The 26,333-nt window shown below is 33.1% G+C and overlaps 1 protein-coding gene across 7 annotated transcripts in view; it reads right to left on the bottom strand.

Annotated features, from left to right (window-relative positions):
- The window catches only part of Eip63F-1 (Ecdysone-induced protein 63F 1), a 207,746-nt gene that overhangs the window by 95,944 nt on the left and 85,469 nt on the right, over positions 1-26,333 (bottom strand). The window lies entirely within an intron of this gene.

The raw sequence follows: 26,333 nt of genomic DNA on the forward strand, positions 1-26,333 counted from the left end.
TAGCTCTGTTTATCTTACCAAAGTTTTGTAATTTTCCTAGTATTATACTTTTTCCATCTTGCATGGTGGAGTGTCTAGTTTCCACTTTATTTCGTTTTGACGTTGTTTTTGTTTTAGAGGTTGTGTTTTAATGTCTTCTTTTTGATTTTGTTTTTTGATTTTGTTTTTTTTCTATTTTGTTGTTTATTTAGATGTTCTTTGTAAAAAAATAAGAAAATAACATGTAAAGGCCCAGCCGGGGGTGAATTTATAAATAAATCAATTAACATAGAAATAAAACAGAAAAACCATCTTCTGAACGATTAATTAAAAAACTTAGAAAAACAATAACGCGTCTCTTCTTATTTTTGACAGCAGAATATACATTTCAAAACCCCTCTGTTTGCTTAAAAGAGTTATGCTGTCCAGAATTTCCTTACGAAAAAAACGAGAGGTGGAGAGCTTTTGCTGCTTCAGCAAATATATATTTTGCTTCATAGTAAAAATCCGAGAAGTAGTGACGTGGAGTAATTCTTTCCGAGAAGGTTCGTATTTTAAATGCACGATAATTTCTCGGTTTTTATTTTTAAAAGGGTTGGCATCTACTATTCCACTTTCTATAAAATATCTTTACTGACTTAATAAACAAAATCAAATTTAAAAAAAAAAACAGTGTTCGACAATTAACAGTAGACAATACTGATCGTAGATGATAGAGAAAGAACGGTAATATACGGTATGGAAGGGTGAAGAGTGTATATACCACCAAACTGCATGAACTAAAAGCGGTGTAGCTAATGATAATTATACGTTTGGTTTTTAGGTAGAAGCAAAGGCGAGGCATCGCTGTGCGTAGATGCGATTAGCAGTGGTATGGAAGAACGATATTGGTGACACTTTTTATGCATGCGGTTTCATTCTAATATCTACACGGAGAAAAATAATCCTGTTAAAAAAGTGATACCATGCCTATTTCCTAAAATTATTCATTCAGAATATATCGAGAACACGTGCTCTTTTCCTAATATATATCATGACGGAATGCGATAACATCAGTATGTTAATATCAATATCAGTATTTGTATGAACACGTGTTCTTCCGTCCTCATGATACTTTGTTATGAATTCTTTCAATTCATTCGTTAAAAGCCTGCAGTCCCAATGAGTTTTTAATGAGAAAACTAATAATTTTACCAGACTTTTAATAATTTAACAGAAAGTAATCTCCTCGTACGCCCAAATTGAAGTTCTTTTGCCCTTTGACCAATGTCCTTTTTCCTTAAAATCTGCTTTTATTCATTTGGTTGTCACCAAGCGTTTCTCAACGTTCGGCGTAATTTTGGAAGCCTCGAAGTGAGGCATGGAACAAATAAGGTTGAGAAGCACTGCTCTAAAGGTCAGATTTCACAGAGGTCGGGTAAAAACACTTTGTAGACCCGACTTGTGGGTGTTCGGTCTGCGAACTTTCTCACTTATACGAGTACACAAACTTACACACAAACTATTACATAAATATACAAAGTGAACTCTCGATGTTTCGGGACAGATGGTGGAAAAAAAGTGTTTTTTACCAGATAATACAAATGCATACATTGAGATATTTTCCTTATAATAGGCAGATAAAAAAAATCAAGACAAACTTTCGTAATACCAAATTATTGTGTCTAAAAAATTTTTTATTTATACTCTCACTATCGTCCAGGTGAAACATAAAGAAGGAAAACGTCGACCATTTCACTTGAAATTACTTAATTATATTTAGTGACCATATCTGAAACTAATTTACCAATCTTTACCTAATTTTACAATATCTTTTCCCTCACCATTGACTCAGCCTTGAAATGGCTTTAGCTATATTTATGTTAAGTAACTAGATAATAGGCAATATATTCGCAACCTTCTTCTGCACCATTTCCTCCCTGGTTGAGAGGTTAGACTCTCGACTAGCAATCTGGTGGTCACGAGTTCAAATGTCGGTGTGCGAAAGTAAATTTAATTTCAATAAATGAAACGAAAATACTTGTTTTAATTCACTTTATTGATATATTTTATTGTCTACCGGTTTCGGTACCTCCGTTCCATCATCAGGACTGTTATAAAAAATATGCTATTACATACAGAAGTACACATATATATATAAACATATTATCTAAAAACAAAGAGACAGTATACTAGAGTGGGACAGTGCGTCAGTTGTGGGTGAGAGAGAGAGTATATCAATAGAGTATTTAAGGCGATGCCATACGTAGTAATTCAAAATCATGTGTTTTTGGTTTGAAAATTTGGTCGCCTAGAAATGTTTCAGATGCTTTAATTAAATACTCCGAGTAGAATACATCTTGGCCTTTGAAATAATCGAATATTTTTTAGATAAGTCTTTTTATAAGCCCAGAAAAAATAATGTAAGGGCCTATGAAAACTGCTTTAAAGTTCAAAATCTCCTACTTACGAAACCATGTTCGATTATAATTTTATTGTATAATGTGGCAAATTAAGTTATTTATAAAATGATCGAAAAAATTTATAATATATATGCCTGAACATCCACAAAATAAAATAAAAGGCACTTTTTGGCCATGTTTTTTTCTTGCATCAATCAAAACAGGCGGATGGTGTTAAGCGGAAATTTAAACCTTATCGCCATCTACGTAAGGGTTGTTATTGATAGCGGCTCAAATTAAAATATTGCATGACGTAGTGCATCGCCTTAAAATGTCAAGTCACAATGTGTTTGCTTTTTTTGAAAAATGAATTTTATATTTTGATTTATGTTATTTAATCGTATAAAATAATATTGCGTCACGTTCTGGGGTGGAAAATACTCTCAGTATCGCCCTGGTGGTACTCTCAGACCACCATTGAGAATTGAAAAGTTGCTTGAAATGGTTTTGTTCGTATTTTGTGACCGATCTGAATAGTCAGGTCTTAACTTTCCCTCATTCCTCTTCCCTATATCCTTTCCCTCCAAACTACCTTCAGCTTCACAACATACCACAATTGGAGATGCCATGGTCTCAATGGCTCCAGGCGGTTGGGAGCAGTTGTTGACTCTGGTGAGGTATTCACATAAAAAATAAATAATTTAAACAAATTCTTCAATATAACCTGTTTTCGTTAGTCCAGTGTTTATACTGACTTTACATGACACTTATTTTCATATAGATTCCATACGGATCGCGTTTCCATATTATGGATTCGATCTGAAAAATAGAGAGTACTCTATTTTAGTACCGATTTTCGTCCAGTTTAAACGCGGTTAAGGAAAAGGTTAAGGAAAATAATGGCTGTCATTATTTTGCGGAAATGTTGAATGATATTTCGGTATGTATTTAAATATATATTTTTTTAAACTACAGGTAGACTGAACTATTTTTTACTGATTGTGAACAAGCATTTTAGTAATATTATGAATTTTACGCGTGATTATTATTTGTTTTTTTACATTTTGCGACAGAAACTTTCATATGATATATTATGGTTACGTTAAAGGTGTTGCTATTGGTTGTCTATTGAGTACCTACCGTTTCAAAATATTATTGTTAATATGGCAAATATAAATATTTATATAAAATACCTGGGAGTCGTGATTTATCAACATCTTCGTTGAGATAAGTACATAGTGAGCCATACTCCCCGCATTCGCAAGATATCTTATGTGTTTCTATCTCTCAGAACTCCTTACTCCTGCAACACGTAAATCTGTATACTATGCTCTCTTCCATTTCATATTAGCATACGGTATCATCATTTGGAGTGACTGTGCTCAAACCATTATTTCTCCTCTGCAAAAAGCTCAAAAATGGTAATACGTCTTATCAATAAGCGACCGACAAGATATTAAAAGTGTAAAGATTTTTGTTTAATACGATTCCCGAAATGGTTTCCCTATAGGAATTGGTACGGAAATAAATAATATTGTGTATAGCTAGATTTAATCTGGTACGGAAACATGTCCATATGCTTTAAAAAACGGTTATAATTCCATTATCAATTCTTTTGCAATTAGTTCATCTACCTAATTATTATTAACGGAAAATAATGTTTTATGTCTTCTTTTTATCGATAAACGTTCCGATTTTTTATCGGATTCCCGGTTAAATCAAACCAGAAAATCGAGTGTGTGTTCTATAGTAATATATTAAAAGCCTTATTGGTATTGTTGTATGTGAAGAGTGTCCCAATTAATGGCTGGCTGACTTTAATTAACTTACTAGGCATTCAAACGGACAGCCAATAATATTTATGATTCTGATTACCTTCAAACTGTCCATTGAGGATCATAATGGTAAATTCACTAGATTTTCGAGCTGGAATTACTCGATTTAATCTCTAGTCCGGAGTGTAAGGTTCTAGGCGGGTGCATTGATCATTCACGATTTCTTTATCAGATCAGTTAGCTCCTTATCTTGGGTAAGAAACCGGGCGTAAGTAAATCAACATTCGTTCACCATTATTACTCAAATATTTTGTACGGATTCTAAATGAAAAACTTTTGTTTATCTTTTAGAGGAAGTTTCTCCCAGAATCCCGCTGAGGTAGATTATAACTACACTCTTAAACGATAAACCACCTCTCTTCTGAGGTAGACATGATCGTGCCTTCGTATGACTACACTCTTAAACGATAAACCACCTCTCTTCTGAGGTAGACATGATCGTGCCTTCGAATGACTACACTCTTAAACGATAAACCTCCTCGCTTCTGAGGTAGACATGATCGTGCCTTCGAATGACTACACTCTTAAACGATAAACCTCCTCGCTTCTGAGGTAGACATGATCGTGCCTTCGAATGACTACACTCTTAAACGATAAACCACCTCTCTTCTGAGGTAGACATGATCAATATGCCTTCGAATGACTACACTGTCTTCGGATATAGACATTTTTCTCTTAATCTTCAGTGACTTCAAGATTGCAATAATTATGTTTTGTAACACGAAACTGCGTCTCAGCTAATGTATTTAATGTAATGTTATTAATTTCAAATTGTGTGAAAGATGTATTTAATGTAATGTTATTAATTTCAAATTGTGTGAAAGATGTATTTAATGTAATGTTATTAATTGCAAATTGTGTGAAAGATGTATTTAATTTAATGTTATTAATTGCAAATTGTGTGAAAGATGTATTTAATGTAATGTTATTAATTCCAAATTGTGTGAAAGATGTATTCAATGTAATCTTATCAATTGCAAATTGTGTGAATTTTAATTGGATTAACTGTTTTCATTGTTTATTGTTTCACAAAAAATAAACAAAAATACATCTATTGCACTATTTGTGTTAAAAATAAAATCACCAATCCGAGAATCTTTTCGTCGTATTCTTTGATGGGATGAACACAGGGATATTTATTCTACTCAGCACACGCGAAACACAAACACAAACCAACTTTTTTTCATTTTGACATCTTAATATTATTTGTTTTCCATTTGGTAAAGAGACATTTATATGTTTTTTCTCAGAGTTCACGATGTGTTTTTTATGAAACGTCAACATAAGTCGGTTCAGAAAGAAGAATGAAATTGAATATTTATTCAGCTTCAGGCTGGAGCAAAGATATTAGAAGAACGAGATGTGCTATGCGCAGTTCGTACTGAGTGGAATTGTTTTGCCGAGTGTCGCCGGTTTTGTTCACCAATACTACTGCACACTTTCGCTTCCGCTAAGGTATCCGCACTAATACATAGAACAGATTTCTGTGCGTACACGTCCCGATACCGTTCAAAGTACCCTAATTAGGTAGTACTCCGGCTACGGTCCGGCGGCCAACATAGCATATCTCGTTCTTCTAATATCTTTAGGCTGGAGCTTTATTAAATCGGTTTGCCTAGTAAATATGTTACCTTCAAAATTATTTTCGATACTGAGAGATTTATTTCGCGGATTTTAATTTCTTTCTTCTATTCATAGAAAAATAAAACTTTGTCAATATTAAGAAAATTCTTTAGTTTCAGATATATTTTTTACAATATTTTGTGACTGTTTGAACAAAGGTATATTTGTTTAAGGTCAAAGTTCGTTGATCTGTTTTTTTTTATTTTATAAGCCCGTAAATCGGACAAATGTGGCATTTTCTTGGAGAGGAATAATTTGACTCTAAATCTTCAACTGCGTGAACTTTTTGAATTAAGGGAAATAAAAAGTTAGTTGGGTACTCGCTTTCCGAATTTCTATCGACATACAATATACTTCCCTTGAAGAATGATTTTTAAAATATTCAAAAATATATGTTATTTTTTTAAATAATTTCTATATATTTTCCGAGTTGAAAAGTAATTATGTGAAATTCCCTCGGTAGAAAAAATTGCATAGTATGCTGCAAAAATTATACAAAACACATCTGGTTCTGTTATTTAATACGCCAAATGTACGAAAAAATTCTGTGTTTTTTTAAACACTATTTAACTCAGAAGTCGAAAGATTTTTGCTACAATTTAAATAACACGTGTTTTATTAAATATTATTACGACTGTCGCTTACGCCTCTCTTAAGAACCCGTAGTATGCATTCAAATTTGGTTTGAAAGGGAGATATGTAATTACGAATGTTAGAGGGAGCGCGCTAATATTAAAAAACGATAATAATTAAGCGAAGATGGTGAAAATATTTAATAAACCACGACTAGTTTGAAATAGAGCAAAAATCTCTTGAAAAATACTTTAGTTGCATTTAAAGAAACACTGCGATTTTTTTCATGCCTATAACATATTAAATAAAATAACAAAACGTGTTTTTAATAATTTTTGCATCTTCTTTTGTGATTTTTTTCTATCGAAGGAATTTAATATACTCGCTTTACGTTTCGTCAAAAAAAATCTATACATATTATCTTGTAATGTTTTTTGGAAATTAAAGACTTTAAGGACGGGTTGTTTCGGAGAATTTGAACAATTCATCAAATTTCTACGTTCATTTTCAAGTTCTGTGAAAAAAATTTTCAAGTTCTGTTTTTATTTCAGTTTTGTCAAGCAACTAGCCTACAATGATATTATAATAACAGAACTTGAATAGGACTTTCACAGAACCCGAAAATGAACGTTGAAATTTGATGAATTGTTCAAATTCTCCGAAACAACCGGTCCTAAGAGTTATAGACAAACTTACTATAAATCGGTGGAAATTGGAAATGCTTAATTATAAGTGTCTTTTAATATTACCTCTAAAATTCGTATTTACATTGCTTTTTTTATATTATTGTTTTTTAATATTATCTCTAACATTTTTTTTATATTAGTGTCTTTTAATATTACCTCTAACATTCGTATTTACAGTGTTTTTTATAGTAGTGTTTTTTTTTAATATTACCTTTAACATTCGTATCTACAATGTTTTTTTGTGTTTTTTTTATATTACCTCTAACATTCGTATTTACAATGTTTTTTTTTATATTGGTGTTTTTTTATAAATATTATTTCTAACATTCTTACTTCTATATCTCCCTTTCACAACAGGTTATTCTTCTTTGTGAACGCTTACTACGGTGCCTTATGAATTCCTTTCGAAATAATTCGAGTTAAATGTATTAAAACTCTCAGATAGAAGACATATTTCCAATGGATCTTTATTGGGGACGGCCTCCGTGGTCGAGGGGTAAGGCTCTCGACTAGTAAGCCAAAGGTCGCGGGTTCAAATCCTGGCGTGCGCAAGTAAATTTTATTCGATTAATTTGTGTTATTTCACAATATATTCATTTAAAATAATATATAGTATACTTGCGGCACGTTCCAGAATGGAAGATACTCTCAGTATCGTCCTGGTGTAAGACGACCATTCAGTATTGTGACGTTGCTTGAAATGGCTTCACCCGTGTTTGGTGACAAGATCTGAATAGCCAGGTACTCCCCCACCTTCCTCTTACCCATCTGCTTCCCCTCCCCACTACCTTCAGCCTCACAACATACACCAGTTGGGAATGCCATAGTCTCACTGGCTTCAGACGGTTCGGAGCAGTTGAGACATTTAGGGAAAAAAAATAGGAACTAGAGGTAAACAGTTCCTACCGGCAGAAGTTGATTCATTTCCTAGAGAATGCCAGAAGACGCGTGGGTTATATTATAGTAATACTATTAACACACTTTAATCGGGAAGAGTAGTTCTACCCGTTCGGTCGATTGATGCTTAACGTCGGGAAGGGTAGTTCTACCTTCTGCGCCCGCCTCATTTCAATGGCAGAAAAGAAGAAATTATCCGATGTTTTTATATGAATATTATATACCAATCTCTTTGTAAAGGTCCCAACTATACGTACATAATTATCAAATTGTAATGCAAGTCTTTATTTAGTATTTATCTTGGAGTCTTTTGTGTACATCGATATTTCAACTAAAATGACCTATATTTTATGAAAACCTGACACTTGATAGGTATTGCTTTGAAGATCAACGAAATAAGTAATTTAGATAACATATTCTGTTATTCTAATAATTCAATTCTTGGAATGAGGGTTTTTATGACCATGAAACCCGAAACAAATCTCTCTATCTCTGTTCCGCACCCACTCAACTCCTAGGTGCGAGCGAGCGCAGAGTGTCTGACGCGTCTAACAAAAGCAGGTATCGGCAAACACAGTTAGGCGGACCATAATAAATATTTACAAGTGCATGGCAGTTTTTAAAACGCAAATTGTCGTACGGTTGTGTTCTGAGGAGATAATATTTATATTAGCCTTTTCAAACCTTTCAAAATGGATTCTGAAAATTACGAAAGTGATGACGAAATCGTTGCAGATAATTTATCTGCCTGTTCTAGTAATTATTTGCCTGAATTCGATAGTGAAAGTGAAGAATCTAGTGAAAGTGAAGAAATTTCTTGTAGGAGAAGAATGTCAGTGATGCCATTACAGTTCAGTGATTCTGAAAAAAGTGATATGGAGGAAGAAGGAGAAGAGTGGTCTCGAATAGACAATCCGCCAAATATCGAATCATTTTTAGGTCATCCTGGTGTTTGCGTAACACCAGCTGATTCCAAAAGTATTATGCAAGTAGTAGAACTATTTATTGGAAATGATTTGTTTGAAATGATGGTAGAAGAAAGCAATCGTTACCATGCTCAAAATGAATCAAGATTCAAACAAACGAACAAATCCATCAAGTGGAAGCCTATAAATATTCCAGATATGAAAAAAATGTTAGGATTGATTCTGCTTATGGGTCAAGTGCAAAAAACTACGAGACAAGATTATTGGTCTTCAGACCAATGTATCGAGACGCCCATATTTTCAAAAACAATGAGCCGTGATCGTTTCAATCAAATTTGGAGATCTTGGCACTTTTCAAATAACCAAAACATTACCGATTCCAGCGACCGCCTTGAAAAAATTCGACCTGTTTTGACATATCTCATCCCAAAATTTAATTCTGTTTACAAGACTCAAAGGGAGCTTTCTCTAGATGAAAGCATCATACCGTGGCGGGGAAGGCTAGCATTTAAAGTATACAATGCGTCAAAAATAATTAGATATGGTATTCTCGTGCGAATGGTTAGTGAAGCCCCTACGGGATACATTTGCAATTTAGAAATATACTGTGGGCAAGGAAAGCGACTAATAGATACAGTTGAAACATTGCTTAATCCATACCTAAATTTGTGGCATCATGTATATATGGACAATTACTATAATAGCGTTAAAACTAGTGAAGTGTTGTTGAAACATAAAATAAGAACGTGCGGAACAATGCGAATTAATCGAGGTTTTCCCGAATGCCTTAAAAACGTAAAGCTCAATCCAGGCCAAAGTATTTTCCGTCGAAAAAATGATGTGTTATTGCAAATTTGGAAATCTAAGAGGGACGTCAGAATGATTTCAACTATACATTCTTCGATCATACTTGAAAGCGGCAATATCGATTGGAAGACGAAACTACGAATCTGGAAACCACAGAGTATTATTGAGTATAACAAATATATGAAAGGAGTTGATCGTGCAGATCAGTATCTTTCGTATTACTCAATAATAAGAAGAACCAAAAAATGGACTAAGAGAGCTGTGATGTATTTATTGAATTGTGCTCTGTTTAATTCCTACAAAGTTTACAAGGCCTTGAATGCAACCAAAAGACTGACTTATAAACAATTTTTACTCAATGTTGCCAAATATTGGATAATGACCGAGATTTCTGAAACTGATGCAAATTTTGAGGAACCGAGACCATCCACATCACAATTACAAAGGAAAGTCTTGAAAAAAGATCCTCCAGGGAGATTATCAATGGACACAAAAAAACATAAAGCGATAAAAATTGTCACCGGCGGTAAAAAGAAATATCCCCAGAGACAATGTCGCGTGTGTTCTGCGCACAAAACGAAAGGTCTGACGAGTTATATGTGTCAATTTTGCGACGTCCCTCTTCATAGGGGGGAATGTTTCACTAAGTATCACACTGTATCCAAATATTAGATGAACAATTTTTAGACGTGAACTGAAACTGATTACATAAAAGTGGTTAGAAACTAAAACCTAATTGTGTATGGTGAAAAACAATAAACAATATTACGTGAGCAATACGAGAAGCATTCTACCGTAAGTGATTATTTTAAATTTCATTTGAAAAAATAACCAATATTATTAGCACGTTCCGATGGTTTTGGTCCGCTGTACCGTGCGAGGAGCAATTGCACACGTGGTATTTCAATGGGTAATAATGTGTTACTCTGACGATACTAGAGAAGTCGCAATTGTTTTTGTTTTTATAATGATTTGGGCTTGGTGAAAATATAATAATTTGTAATTTTATAAAATTGAAACCTAGTTTATACTTAAAAAATTTAGCCCTAATGACTCAACAATGACTTTGTTTTCGATTTATTATGTTGCATTAAAAATAATACTTGGTTTTCGGCTAGAAATTTTATAGCTTGGGTATGCTGAATTAGTATGTAGAAAATTTTATTGAAATATTTCCATTATTTTCGAAGATATAGCGATTTAAAACAAATTAAACAAATTCGCGCGGGACCTTTATTTTCGCCCGTTTTCAGCGGTCAGCCGGCGAAAAAATAACCCGATCAAAGTGTGTTAAGAAATGTGTTAATATTTCTCTTGCAGTAGTAATCAAATCGAAAACAGAATCCACAGAAAATTCTCTTTTCAATAATTGTGTAATAACGTCTTTGAAAAGTTGCTTACACGTGGAACTGAAGCGGAATTTGATTATTACTGGGGAATTAGATTCGCGGGGGATGGGAAGGCTGCTAAGAACAACACAAGAGAGAATGGTTCACTTGAAAATAATATTAAAATTGCACCTTTATTGGTTTAGTGTGCCGTAGAAGTAATTTTTCTGAGAAGAGCGAATTGCACGAGTTTGCCTTTTTTTATGTGAATACCGCATAAGAGTCCTAATAGCTCCCACACGTCTGAGCAATTTGAGAATTTGTGCGGTATTCACATAAAAAAGAAAAAGAAGTGTAAGATAACCAATGTTAAGTTAAGACCCAATTTTCATAATGGTGCATTGCTTGTATACAGCATTTAATATTCGACTTCAGAAATGAAAATTCCAGTGAAAATGATAAGTTTTTTTTCTATAACAAAAACACACACTTTTGAAACAACTGTAGTTATTGACCCAACAAGTTATCAAGTATTCAAATTAGATGATCGTGTATAATCAATTTCCCTTTCTCGCTAAAAATACCCAATTGATAGACGTAAGCAAGACAAAAGAGTTGCTGACTTGCATAACCCGCTCCGGAAATATCTGCTGATTCATATACATCCACAAAAAGTGATTGAAGTAAATAATTTATTAATTTTAAAAGAATAATCTATAATAAGGAAGTTGAGTGAAAAATATTTTGACTTATAAAAAATATGTTCATGTAGATCAAAAAATATCGATTCTAAATATATAAATATATTTCTATATTATTATTCTTAGAATTAGTTAAACTTTCTTGAAAAAGCATTCAATAGCAATAGACTGTCACATGTGTCGTGACTTGTACGTACAACGGATCACCTATGGTGCATCTCTTTCTATTACATGAGAGATGGTCGGTTTAGATGAGAGAGGTGTATAGGCCAAAGGTTTATTTGGATTTGTCAAATATATGTACGTATTTGTTGTTATTATTATATGAAATGGATTTCTAAAGATACATATTCGTATAGTGCTTTATAATAATATGTTGTTTATTGCATAACTTAGAAGTTTTTATTATTATACATGTCACATAGCATGTGATACACTTCAGGCCGCCGGCCGCCCAGAAAAGTCTCACAGTGAACTGGGCTGTAAACCGTTATTTTACTTTTGGTCTTTACTTTTCTGCGCGGTGGTCCTGAATTCGCGCGGGGAACGTCAACAAGTAGCGACGGCAATACCGTACAAGTACCGTAACGGGCGGGAAAAGCAAATATTCTAACTTAAAATATTAATTTAACTATGAAATCTTAATCAATTTTCTTTTTTATTAATAACATCAATTCTCATAGACGGTTAACATTGGTAAAAAATTTACTGGAATTCCTTGTTGAAGAATTAAAAAATTTTCCATACAAAATGCTTAAGCGACGTGGTTTTCACGGTTCGAATGACGTCACACCACACCCCGCCTCTTACCGCTCGGATTCCGCTCGTTTTGGCGGGCTTAATAAAATTTAAACTTTCAGAATTAATATTATGAAAACAAACTTAAAAAAAAAAAAAAAATACCAGTATTTAAGTTTGAATGCGAACATTGATAAAAAAAAATAAAAAAAATGGACTCAACTTCCTTATTGTGTTGATAATTACTATAAGGGAAATATTATTTTTATATTACGTGACATCTACAGATTTCCGAAAAATTCCGAAGCTTGTTTTGCAAGTCGACGACTCAAAAGGCTGTTTCTTAGGCAAAGAAATTAATTGTGCAACAATATACTCAATTCTATGTTTGTGTTATTTGCATCAACACCTATAATCTACTCTCTTCGATTACAAATACGTTTGGGGACAGACACGACCCCCTGATTTAGCTGATCAATCCTATACTTCACACATCATAAATACAAAACTAAAATAATTGATAGTGTTTACGGATTAGATGCTGCAATTCAAGTATTTTACAGATTTTTCACTGATTGCCAACTACGTAGTACATACTTAAATGCCGATGATTTTGGCAATCACCCTCGAATAGCTTGATAATCAGGTGTGCTTTGCGCTGTCAACAGCTCTGGCAGAGTTATGAGCGCTGATTGAAGAGATTCTTACTCAGGTCGCTAATGAGAGCCGCGGGAAGATATATCCACATTCAATATTTATTTTCAACTACTAATAACTTTATTTCAGTGCTGAACTTTAAATTTTACTATAATTCCAAGAATAATTTGTTCAAATATTGTATTTATAGCTTATCTAGATTTTGGTTCGAACAACAGTTACATTTTTTAAAATGAGGTTTGAATTCAAAGTAAATCTAGAGTTCATTGAACCGGAGTTACAAACACACATCTGAAATTAATATGTTTAATCGTGTTTTTAATGTTGTTTCCGACCTAACTAAACTAACATGTTATGTAGGTACTATGGTCACTAGAGGATTAGAGACCAGCTGTTAAGGCGAAGCTTAATGCTGAATCACTATTTTGATTTATCTTTTATATTTATATAACGAATTGGTGTACATTATGATTACCAAAAAATATGCTTTAGATAAATTGAAGGTTTTCCTATCGTTTCGTTAGAGTAGAATACAAATAAAATAATAAAATACTAAAAAAAAAAAAAAAATTCAATAGAAATGTATGAACGCGTAAAGGAAACAACTTCAAAAAAATACAGTTCTATATCTAAGATTATCTGTAACAGTTTCACTTGATTAACTTTTTTGATTTCTTATAAAATTATTTACAAAATAAATAAAAACCAGTTTTTTGCTTGAAATCGAACGCTTCTAGACTCCGTTTTTCAAGCGAATTTAATGCCTATTACCTACAGTATAAGGTATACCAAGAATAAACACATTTTTGGCTTGTAGCTTCCTCTTAAGGTGAACGATTACATACCAGTAACATGGTGTTCAACTTGACCTAAACTAACCTAACTTATACAAACTTACCTTACCCATCTTACCTAATTTAACTTAACCTTTCCAAATAACAAGATACCTATATATTTGTAAAATTATTTCATGTTGGTGAAATGTATATTTGTAGAAAAACAATAAAACTGTTTCAATCACAATATTAAATGGAAGTCAATGAAGTCTTATCGATTTAGAAAATATACATATTTGTAAAACGTCTAGAACATTACTATATTTAATTCCGGTAAGTTGGTACTGAACTCTACAAAAAAATCCCACTATCATTCAAAAATGACAACCATATACGTGACATTTAAATCTTAAATGAAAAACTCGATACAAAAGATAGGGAGACCATGAATAAAAAATATTTGCACTACAAAACACCATGACATATATTTATAATTATTTCAGAAAAAACACTAAATAATATATTTCTAACTACTTCATGCTATCCATACTACTAAATTTTAATAATATGTAAATGTAATCCTCACCACGGGATATCCCAGTGAGGTTATCATTATCTCCATTTGTTCCAAAAAAGGATGAAAATAAAACACTCACTATTTATTTATTAGTAAAAAATAAAAATTCGACTTTTATCTATTATAATTTTTCAATGTTCAAACTGAATCACCAATGACTCATTTATAATTGTTTACTCTGAAGGTTGAAATGTTGATATAAATTGACTATAATTGTCATAATCATGAAATGATATTGACCTCCTACAATTACTCATTGTTACGTTTTATGGTGAGTGTTCTTGTGTAATAATTTATTATCATCTATTATATAAATAAAAAAATAATATTTAAATTTTTTTAAATAACTAAATGAGTAAAACCTCAAATTGTAATATTTAATTATTGAAGACAATATGAGTAATTTCTAAACGAATATTTCAAACAGAAAAAGATAGGTCACATCTAGGACTCGAACCCATGACCCTTGCCTTGCCGGGGCGACCCTCTACCAATTGAGCTAATGGGACCCTATCTCCTTCTGTAATATTTAACATGTATGATACAGTTAAATATGACTGAAGGAGATAGGGTCACATAAGCTCAGTTGGTAGAACGGTGCCCCTGGAAGGCAAGGGTCCTGGGGTCGACTCCGAGATGTGACCTATCTTTTTCTGTTCCAAATATTCGTTTATAAATTACTAATATTGTCTTCAATAATTAAAAGTGTAAGAGTTCGTTTGTACAAAATCTTAAATCTCCGATAGTTCTTCACCGGTTGCTTTGAAATTTTGACACAACTTTGCATTGGAATACGCGTGTGTTTTCATATACTTAGATTTTATAGATCTTACCCGTGACAAGTATAAACATGTTATTTTTATGAACAGCGCAATCTCTTGGACAAATATGCTTTTTTTTAAAAACAGCGCCATCTGTTGGACTTAGAAGCAACACGCGTAGTTATTTATCTATCTGCACAGATAGACTGAGTCACAGCAATTCGTGACTACATTTAACATACATTTTTTCAACAACCTTAAACATTAGTTTACCAAAAAATAATGATTAATATTTGACAAGTTCAAGTATCTCCACCAAAAAAATGTAGACAATTTGTCTCGACGCCATCTAGTGAGAGAGTTAGCAATGCCTTTCTCATATAAAATAAAGTTGGTTGTTTCAGATGAAAAAATGTAATAAGCAGTAATTGTTGAATGAAACACTAGTACATATTGAATTATTTTGCGGATAAGAGATAAGCCGCCATAGCTCAGTGGTCAGAGCTGTCGACCGAAAATCGAAAGGACACGGGTTCAAGTCTCGTTGGCGTCATGTATCTTTTATCAGGAGATTTTTCAATGTGGATGAGTGTTTCAGGCTAATAATTATTGCTTATAAAAATAATTGAAATATTTAATAATCTGTTAACTAGTTGGATAAACTAATATTACGGTAACATTTATCAATACAATCATTTTGTTTCCCAATACTGAAAATAATCAGAGGATAGCTAAAAATAGTTAAGAGCCAATATATATAATGAAATAAGCAGTGTATTGTTATTTTCGGATACGTCCTAAAAATAAATACACGTTTAATATGCATCCAATAATAAAAAAATATCCATTTCTTTCTGAATGTTTGTATGCAGGTTGAAATATACCTACAATGTGTGCAAATAAGTTTTAATACAATATGGAATAGCAATATGAGAAGTTACTTTTCTAAAGTATTTTATCGTATTTTTGCCAGTCTTCATGGTCGAAGGCTAAAGCTCTCGACTATCAAGCTGGAGGTCGCGAGTTCAAATCCCGGCGTGCGCAAGTAAATTTTATTTGATTAACTTGTGTTATTTCACAAATAAAAAAATGTATGGTTGTGGATATACTCTCAGTATTGCCGTGGTGTAAGACCACCATTTAGAATTGAGAATGGCTTTGGTCATGTTTGGTGACCAGATCTGAATAGTCAGGTACTTCCTCACCTTCATCTACACCATCTCCTCACTTCCCATTAACTTCACCCTCACAACATACCTCAATTGAGAATGCCATAGTCTCACTAGCTCCAGACGGTTTGGAGTAGTATAGACTATAATATACATCTACTTTCAAAATGAATAATATAATATGTGATGACGTCATTATTAATTTTATCTTTGGTATGATCAAAATGAGTTGCGTTATTTTTATTTTTACTATAAGGTTACACACTCTTAAACCTACTTCACTTCTTCTAATTCTTTGTACTTAATACTTTGTAAATAATACTTAATTCATAGAACTTAATAGTTAGTACATAATATTTTGTAATTAATACAAAGTACTTTATATTTAGTACATAATACTTTATACAATAGTTAATTCATTGTTCTTAAAATGTAATACTTTGTACTTAATAGTTAGTACATAATACAGGGTTTTCCAATAAGAGGTGTTATTTTGAATAGCACACTATTTCGGTAGATGTTACTTTTGAAGCTGTTATTTTTTGACATTTAGAAACACAAGTAGAAACTACGCCATTAATAAAAATTGAACGATTCACACTTCAACAACGCATTGAAATTATTAAAATTTACTTGAATGAATCAAATCTTCTTGAGTGATGAGGCCCATTTCCACCTCGGTGCCTTCGTCAACAAGCAAAATTGTCGCATCTGGGGCTCGGAAAACCCAAGAGTTATTGTTGAAAAGCCTCTCTATCCTCAACGTGTGACTGTTTGGTGCGGTTTATGGTCCGGCAAGTAGAGCAACAGTTACGGTGAATAGATTGCGCTATCGAGAAATGATAATGATTTTTTTTATGTCCGGAATTGAATGGTATTGATCGAGACAACGTTTAATTTCAACAAGATGACGCTACTTGCCACACAAGTAACGAAACCATTGATCTTTTACGATTGAATATCAAAATAACACCTCTTATTGAAAAACCCTGTACTTTGTTCTCAATACATTGTTCCTGTAGATAAGGTAAATACTTAGACATAATTTGAATGCTGTACAAATATCACCTCTGCTCAAAGTCAAATAAAACTTCGTAGTTATTAGTAATTCGTTCACGGTGGAGGTAAAAAAACTACGATGCCAAGCTATATTCATAAGATGGACTTTTAGCTACACTTGATCTTTACGTTTTTTTAACTAACAGGCGAAAAGTTGCCTAGTACAAGTTCAAAAAGACTATTTTTATAGTTGCGGTATGTCAAATAAGTTTGAGAAACTTCGTGGAATCCCATTTCCCACAACTGTCAGAAATGTTGGTACAGATCAGGGCCAAAGTTATGCTGTAATTCCCTGAAAGTTCTTGGTAAGGATTTATGAATTACAGCTTCTTCTCATGCTGTACGTTTCACATCACGGTCATAAATATGTATACTTGCAGGGGCGAATTTAACACGGCGGTAACCTGAGTGTGCGGGAGTAGGGTTCCAGACTGAGAAGCTGGCCCGAATTATAAGATTAAGGTACTTTGTAAATCTGATGAATTATTCAAAATGCCAGGCCTTCATTTGATATAAATACCGCAGGGTAAATACTACAACTAAGTAACTTCGAAATCAGATTTTTAGAATTGTGCACTGACACAGCGCCAATTATCATCAAAAACTAAGTTAAAATTACATACGAAATATGGAAAGGCACATCGTTGACTGCTTCAATATAATCTCTCCCTATCTGTAAGAATATACGACGCAAGTAACAAATATAAGTTCTAACAGAGCTCTCAGCAGCAGGACCGTACACTTAAAAAATTCTGTTTCCATTTTTTTAGGAAAGAAGTGTGTGAAGATTTAAAAAATCATAGTTTATATATTAATTTTTCCATTTACTATTATTATTATAAATCTCCAAATTTCGACTCAAGAATTCCCTAGTAAGATGAGCGGCTTATTTAATTGTGCTATACTATTTTTTTAATAAATAAATATATTACCTATTGATCATTCTGATTGGATCAATATAGTATGCTGAGATAGACGCTTACCTCATCGTTCTCGCATACTATTGGGGTGTCATGTTGAATGAAGTAAAGGTGGTTATGTTTCACGGAATCTATTGTTTATTGAATTTATTGTAACATTATTAACACGACACTAAGTCAGAAGATATATAGGCGAATCAGCTAGCCGAACCAGTTCCCAGCAGTGAATGGCGGCCGGTCAAAACTCCGCTCAGAAGGTACGTAGAACGCTGCTTTCGTTGGGGATACCATACGGGAAAAATATTGTGACTACAGAATGCGCGCGTGGTGACTGCTTGTACATTATTATTTAAATGCTATTTTCGTTTAATTTTATGTAAAAACCGCACAACCGTCCCAATTGCTCCCGACGGGGCCAGCGGGGCTATAAATTCCCCAATGGGGTATTTTGTAAGACTGGAAGGGGGTAGGGGAGGATGTAATTGAAGAGAATGGTAGAGGAGTTCCTTGCTATTCAAATCTGTTCATTAAACCGGCTTTTGCCATTTCAAGAAGGACTTTCAAAAAGGTAATACTGAGAGAACCTACCATTCTTCATTAATAACTTCATTCATAATTTAGAGTAACTAAGTAACCATTACGCTGTTTCGCCGCAGGGGTAGGCAGAGAGGTCGGACCGAAAAACAACTCGGTCTTGGCACACACTCCTTGCCTCATTCACATTCATACATCGTCTCATACATACTTTTATATTATTCTGACTCGCTTTCTTAATTTATCGAAGGAAGCAAACACTTTGTGGCTTGACATTATTACACAAATTAAAGAATAACTTTGTTTTAAACCACTTTATTACATTTATAGACGTCGACCGGTTTCGGTTGAACTCAACCTTCATCAGGACAGTACAAATATAAACTAAAATATAATACAGAGGAAGATTATTAGGTAAACAATAAAGAAAGAGAAAGTATATAAATGTGAGGGAGAGAGCATCAGGGCAGCGGAGTAGGTAGTGGGGTCGGGGAGGGGTAGGGATTACCCAGGGAGAAAGGAAACATCTTTAAAATAGGGCTTTTAGTGAGTTCTATCTGTTTGTTTAAAATTGGGTAATTATTTTTATTTTTACTTGCTCTTGAGATTTCCAATGATTCTAGATTATTGAGACGTATTCCTATTTTATTTTTATGTAGTATTTGAACTCCTGTCGTTCTATTAAATGTATGATTAGTGTTAATTAGGTGTTCGGCGAATTCTGAAAAACCGGTATTGTTTAAACACCTGACATGTTCTTTTACTCGAATATTTACATTACGCGCGGTTTTACCAATATATATTGCCGGGCAATCGTTGCAATTAAGTTTGTAGATCCCAGAGTGGCTAAACGTATCTTCTTTATCTTTACAATTATTTAAAAATTTGGCTAAGTTATTATTAGTATAGAAGGCCGGCCTAATTTCTGATGGAAGTTTAGATGTGCAAAGGGAAGAGAATTTACTTATGAACAAAATTCTACGCCATTGGGTAGTTAAATTATTATTATTAATAGTTGGTAGAGCATTATATAGAAATTTATTTGTTGCGATTCGGCGAAGTTTTTTTGAAAGGATTTTATCAATAAGATCAGAGTGATAACCGTTGTTATTAGCTATTTGTTTTATTGTAAGGAGTTCGTTAGAAAAATTATTATTAGATAATGGGATGGTGACTAGCCGGTGGATCATGCTGTGAAAGGAGGAATGTTTATGTGAGATAGGGTGGTTGGAGGTGTTATGGATTACGGTGTCCGTAAATGTAGGTTTTCTAAAAATGTTGAAGTTAATTCTATTTTTAACGATAGACAAAGAAAGATCTTTCGTCCACACAGTTTCACCCACAGGAGATGTCTCTCTTGGCAAAGGGATTGAAATACAACCTTCACTATACCAAACGTGACTATAATGACGCCATTGAAAATGTTGCAATAGATGTTGAAACCACGCTACATAAGGCTCCAAGTACATTCCTATACAAAAGTGCAGAAAGGCTAAAGGAATTGATACCCACAAATCTCCCTTCTTTTAATTCGGAAACCCTCCACGCAAGAGCTGTTCGAAATAAGTTAAAGAATGATAACCTAGTGATAACAAGGGCAGATAAAGGCAATACTGTAATAATTATGCCCAGAGCAGAATATAACTGCAAAATTGAAGATTTTTTAAATAATGATGCTTTTGAAATATTGCCTTCTGACCCCACTAATAAATTCCAACAAAATGTGAAAAATGCTTTAAAAGACTGTAAAAACCCAATATTCGTGGATTCATCATATGATCAAGTTAAATTTCAGACTAAAAATCCTAAAATACCTAGACTATATGGATTCCTAAAAATTCATAAACACAATAGCCCCATTAGACCCGTTGTTTCCTGCTGTAATTCCCCTACTTTTAAATTAGCCTCATTTGTAACCAATGTATTCAATAATGCCAATGTGTTTTTCCCCACATACACAATTAAGAACTGTATGGAACTAGTGAACGATTTGAAGGATCTAGTACTCCCAGCTAATTCTAAACTTATTTCTTTTGATGTTGTCAATTTGTTCCCTAATATACCTATAATAGAATGTAAATCTTTAATAGCTAACTTACTAAATAGTTCCAATTTACCTAATGACTTCTCTAACGATCTTACTCGCCTTTTTAACCTGTGTTTAAACCAAAATTACTTTAAATTTAATGATGTTGTTTTCCAACAACGATCTGGTCTACCAATGGGCGCTCCTACTAGCCCTGTACTAGCTGATATCTTTATGGATAATATAGAAAATAAAATATTTGCATGTAAATCCCCATTATTAAAAAATATTCGCTTGTGGAAACGTTATGTGGATGACATTTTTTGTATTTGGACGGGCACAGAGCGCCAGTTAAACACTTTCCTGACACTCCTTAATTCCTTCCACTCACAAATCCAGTTCACATTAGAGATGGGCATAAATTCCAGCTTAAACTTTCTAGATCTTTCTTTGTCTATCGTTAAAAATAGAATTAACTTCAACATTTTTAGAAAACCTACATTTACGGACACCGTAATCCATAACACCTCCAACCACCCTATCTCACATAAACATTCCTCCTTTCACAGCATGATCCACCGGCTAGTCACCATCCCATTATCTAATAATAATTTTTCTAACGAACTCCTTACAATAAAACAAATAGCTAATAACAACGGTTATCACTCTGATCTTATTGATAAAATCCTTTCAAAAAAACTTCGCCGAATCGCAACAAATAAATTTCTATATAATGCTCTACCAACTATTAATAATAATAATTTAACTACCCAATGGCGTAGAATTTTGTTCATAAGTAAATTCTCTTCCCTTTGCACATCTAAACTTCCATCAGAAATTAGGCCGGCCTTCTATACTAATAATAACTTAGCCAAATTTTTAAATAATTGTAAAGATAAAGAAGATACGTTTAGCCACTCTGGGATCTACAAACTTAATTGCAACGATTGCCCGGCAATATATATTGGTAAAACCGCGCGTAATGTAAATATTCGAGTAAAAGAACATGTCAGGTGTTTAAAAAATACCGGTTTTTCAGAATTCGCCGAACACCTAATTAACACTAATCATACATTTAATAGAACGACAGGAGTTCAAATACTACATAAAAATAAAATAGGAATACGTCTCAATAATCTAGAATCATTGGAAATCTCAAAAGCAAGTAAAAATAAAAATAATAACCCAATTTTAAACAAACAGATAGAACTCACTAAAAGCCCTATTTTAAAGATGTTTCCTTTCTCCCTGGGTAATCCCTACCCCTCCCCGACCCCACTACCTACTCCGCTGCCCTGATGCTGTCTCCCTCACATTTATATACTTTCTCTTTCTTTATTGTTTACCTAATAATCTTCCTCTGTATTATATTTTAGTTTATATTTGTACTGTCCTGATGAAGGTTGAGTTCAACCGAAACCGGTCGACGTCTATAAATGTAATAAAGTGGTTTAAAACAAAGTTATTCTTTAATTTGTGCGCTTTCTTAATTTTACGCTTACATCAGCCTTGTATTATTTGCGGACCTCCACGTATTATCACGGATTTACCACACATACGCATCAGGGATCTCATTTCTACAGCATTCAGTCTAGTTTCCTACCTTCCTCTGCCAGTCAAAAAAAACAAAAACCAAAAAAATATGGATATGAATTCAAACAGTCTTACATATAAAGATTCCATAATACGCCGCTGCAGCGCTGGTATAGCAATACGCTGACGAGGGCCGTATACTGCTCTGGTTAAAATATTAAATTTTTTTTAGACTGGCACCACTTTGTTTCAATCCTCAAAAACACTATCATTTTTACATTTCGCGTTTAATTGCTAACTTAACGTTTATTCAGATGATATTTGCGATGTCATTGACCCGGTCTGCTTTGAATTGCTTCGTAATTTGATAAATTTGATTATGCTTTCCATATTTGCTTTGGTAAATCGATATTTCGATTTAAAATATTCCTCTGATAGTGCTGCTAATGGGTATAACTGCTTTTTTACATTTTCTATTGCGCGACCGATCAAATCGATGTCAAAAATCAACCAGATTTTTAACATAGTCCGCGATCTCCATTTTAAAACCATAGTAATACGTCCCTAATCCGGGGGTCGGACAGTACATATACTATACATACTGCAGTATACGTAGTACGCTTGCGTGTGATTATATGTAACGTTTTATATTAACCTGTTCTTAACCCTCCGTATGATCTAATATGATGGGAAAAACTTTAAATCCACCCCTGCTGGTTATTGCACAATACATTGTTACCAACTACGTATATGAAATCTCTACATCTCGGATTATAAGGGATCCCACGCGCTGTGAAGCTGTATGTACACAATGCATCCCACACCTATATGGAAGATCTCAGATTAATATTTGCTACTCTGAGCGGATTTCATACTCCGGTGTGCGCTAAGCCGACGCGACGGCTGAGAGATGAGAGCCCCGTGCTTGCTCAGCGATATGGATTAAAAAATTTCTTGCTTAGTTGGAGATGCGACACTTACATGAAGATGATAACAAAATAAAGGGTCGGTTATTATACGTAGTAAAAAAAATCAACATTTATGTTAAATACGAGTTTTATACGTATTTATATATATAATTCAAATGAATAGACCAACAAATTAGGGAAAAGTGAACAAACCAAGTTCACAGAGCGCGGGAGGTGGCGTGACTGTCTCCCTTTCTGTGATTTTTCAATAAATAAATCTAACAGTATACAGGCAACTCGCATTGTAATATCATTCAGTCCTCGAAAATAAAATCTGATTACAAATTACGACTCCTTTTTACAATAGCGCGCAAATTGCTGGCTGCGTTAAACTACAAATTCCAAATCGGGTAAACAAAAGTTTGGTCTTTTTTTTTTCATTTATTAACTTTCAAAATACATTTTTTTACTATTGAGTCCCGTTAAACTGATTGATATCAGTTTGTCAACGGGTTCTTTTAACAATTACTTTTTAAATACATATACAATTTTAACAAGTACATAAAATATACAAATAATTACATTAGTACAAAAAAATTCTTTCACATAACCATTTTTTTAACATACATTTCCTTCTGTGAGTCAATTCACAGCTTTTTAATGAGTTTGGTAACATGTTGTAAATTATTGGAACGAGGTATTCTAGAGTTCTTTGACCGTATTTATTCAGGTATCTGGGAACTACAAGTCCATCGTTTGCAATTAGTCTTGTATTATGAACATGTGTCACTATTTTATTATTTTCAGATTGAGATGTATGCTGACTCGCAATTTTAAGCCAAAATATAGCACGAACAGATAATAAATTTACAGAATTGTATAGTAATGACTTTGGTACGTCATTTCTTTGTTCGTATTTAGTTCTGTTTAATAATAATTTTACCAAAGAATATTTTACATTTTGGACTGAAAGAAGATTTGTTTTTGTTGAATGTCCCCATGAAGTTATTCCATATCTTATTAGGGATTCCGCCAATGACAGGTATACTATTCTAAGGGTATTTGGTGGAACAAAAAACTTCAATCTATAAAGTTTGCTCACTATAGCTCTAAGCCGTGTGCAGACTTTTTGTATATGTATATCCCATTTAAAATTACAATCAATTGTTAAGCCTAGATATACGTATTTTGAAACAAGTTCAATATTTTTACATGAGCATGGTTGTATTACAAAGTTATGGAAGCAATTAAAATCATAAGAAATAATTTTAGGAGTTATGGGGATGTTATTATGAGGAGATCTGATGTGCATAAGCTTAGTTTTTTTAGCATTGATTATTAAACCTACATCATGTGACCATTTTTGAAGAGTGACAAAGTCAATTTACAGTAAAGTACTCGCTATTAATAAATTCTCATGTGAAATAACTAATGCAGTGTCGTCAGCATAAACATAATGTTTTATATGAGAAAAAATATATTTCATTGCAGTAACATATATTATATACAAGGTAGGGCCTAGTACGGACCCTTGTGGTACGCCTGCGAAAACAATTTTTTTTTTTTGCTAAAATGACCAAAAATTTTTACACAAATCTTTCTATTTTGAAAGTAGTTAACAAATAATTTATGTAGGTTTCTTGTAATTCCAATTGTTTCTAGAGTTTTAAGTAATTTACTATGATCAATCGTATCAAAAGCCTTTGAATTATCAATAAATAATACAAGTACATGTTTTCTTTTGTTAAGATCATTATTAATTTTATTTGAAAATTCTTGAAGTTGTAGATCTGTGCTTTTTTTTTGGAAACCATATTGATGGGTATCAATAATAGAAAAATTTTCAAGGTACTTTATTAGTTTTACAGATATATATTTTTTCTAGGATCTTTTCAATTGCAGGTAAAATACTGATCGGTCTATAGTTTTCAATTTCACTGTGTTTACCACCTTTGTAGATGGGTCGGATTATGCTACATTTGAGATCTTCGGGTATAATTGCCTCCGATAAAATCATATTAATTAATAGAGTTAAAATAGGTCCTAAGATATTAAAGTGTTTTTTAATGTCAGACATTCTAATTTTATCTCTCCCCGGCGATTGACTATTTTTTAAACTTCTGACTACTTTTTCGATTGTCTTGTTTCCAGAATTGAATATTTTATTACACTATTTAGTTTGACAGAATTGAATATTTTATTACTTTTACAAAAGTGTTATAATTTACCCAACTCACTCATGTTTAGCGTCGATACGCCATTAGGAATAGGAGTTGTAACAAAAGTGTTATTTTTCATGGATTAGGTAACATTGATTAGTAACTAAATTCCAATTATATACGTATATTAAAGTATCAACACAAAAGAACAAAAAAAAAATACGTAATGCAATAAAAATCTGATATTTTGAAACTTCAAATGCGGCCTCAGATTCGTATATATTTGCGTACCGAAGTGCGAGCTGAGCCACGAATTGCAATAGAAGCAACTGCAAACGGCGTTTGCGCCATTTACGGTTGCTATTTTCCCACCATCCCAAACAAACCGCCCGGATTCCACGATACTGATCTTAAAACCTCGTAGAAATCCCCTAGATTTACTCAGCGCTGCCTTTCGAATTCTAAATTTGCCAGCTCCTAATAATAGTTTATGTATCTCCTACTGGAATTAAGTCCTCGATCAATAGTTCGACAGTAGACAGACATCTTTTCTTCGACTGATTTTGACATGTCAGCAACCATTGAGATTATTGTCATTTTGTTCAAAAACCCAAAATTCAACAGTAAGTCTAAATTGATTTCTGCCTAATCTTGATTTCTTGTGTGCAAAAAATGGAACAAAGAAGATACACGAATCTGACGTTCATTCATTAGAGTGAATAATCTTTCAAATCTACCTAACTCTCTCTCTTATTAAAATTGATTAAAAGGGAAGTTTTA

This window comes from Hesperophylax consimilis, chromosome 10 (genome assembly GCF_061612785.1).
Source record: "Hesperophylax consimilis isolate HC1 chromosome 10, BYU_Hcon_1.0, whole genome shotgun sequence".
Lineage (NCBI taxonomy): Eukaryota > Metazoa > Arthropoda > Insecta > Trichoptera > Limnephilidae > Hesperophylax > Hesperophylax consimilis.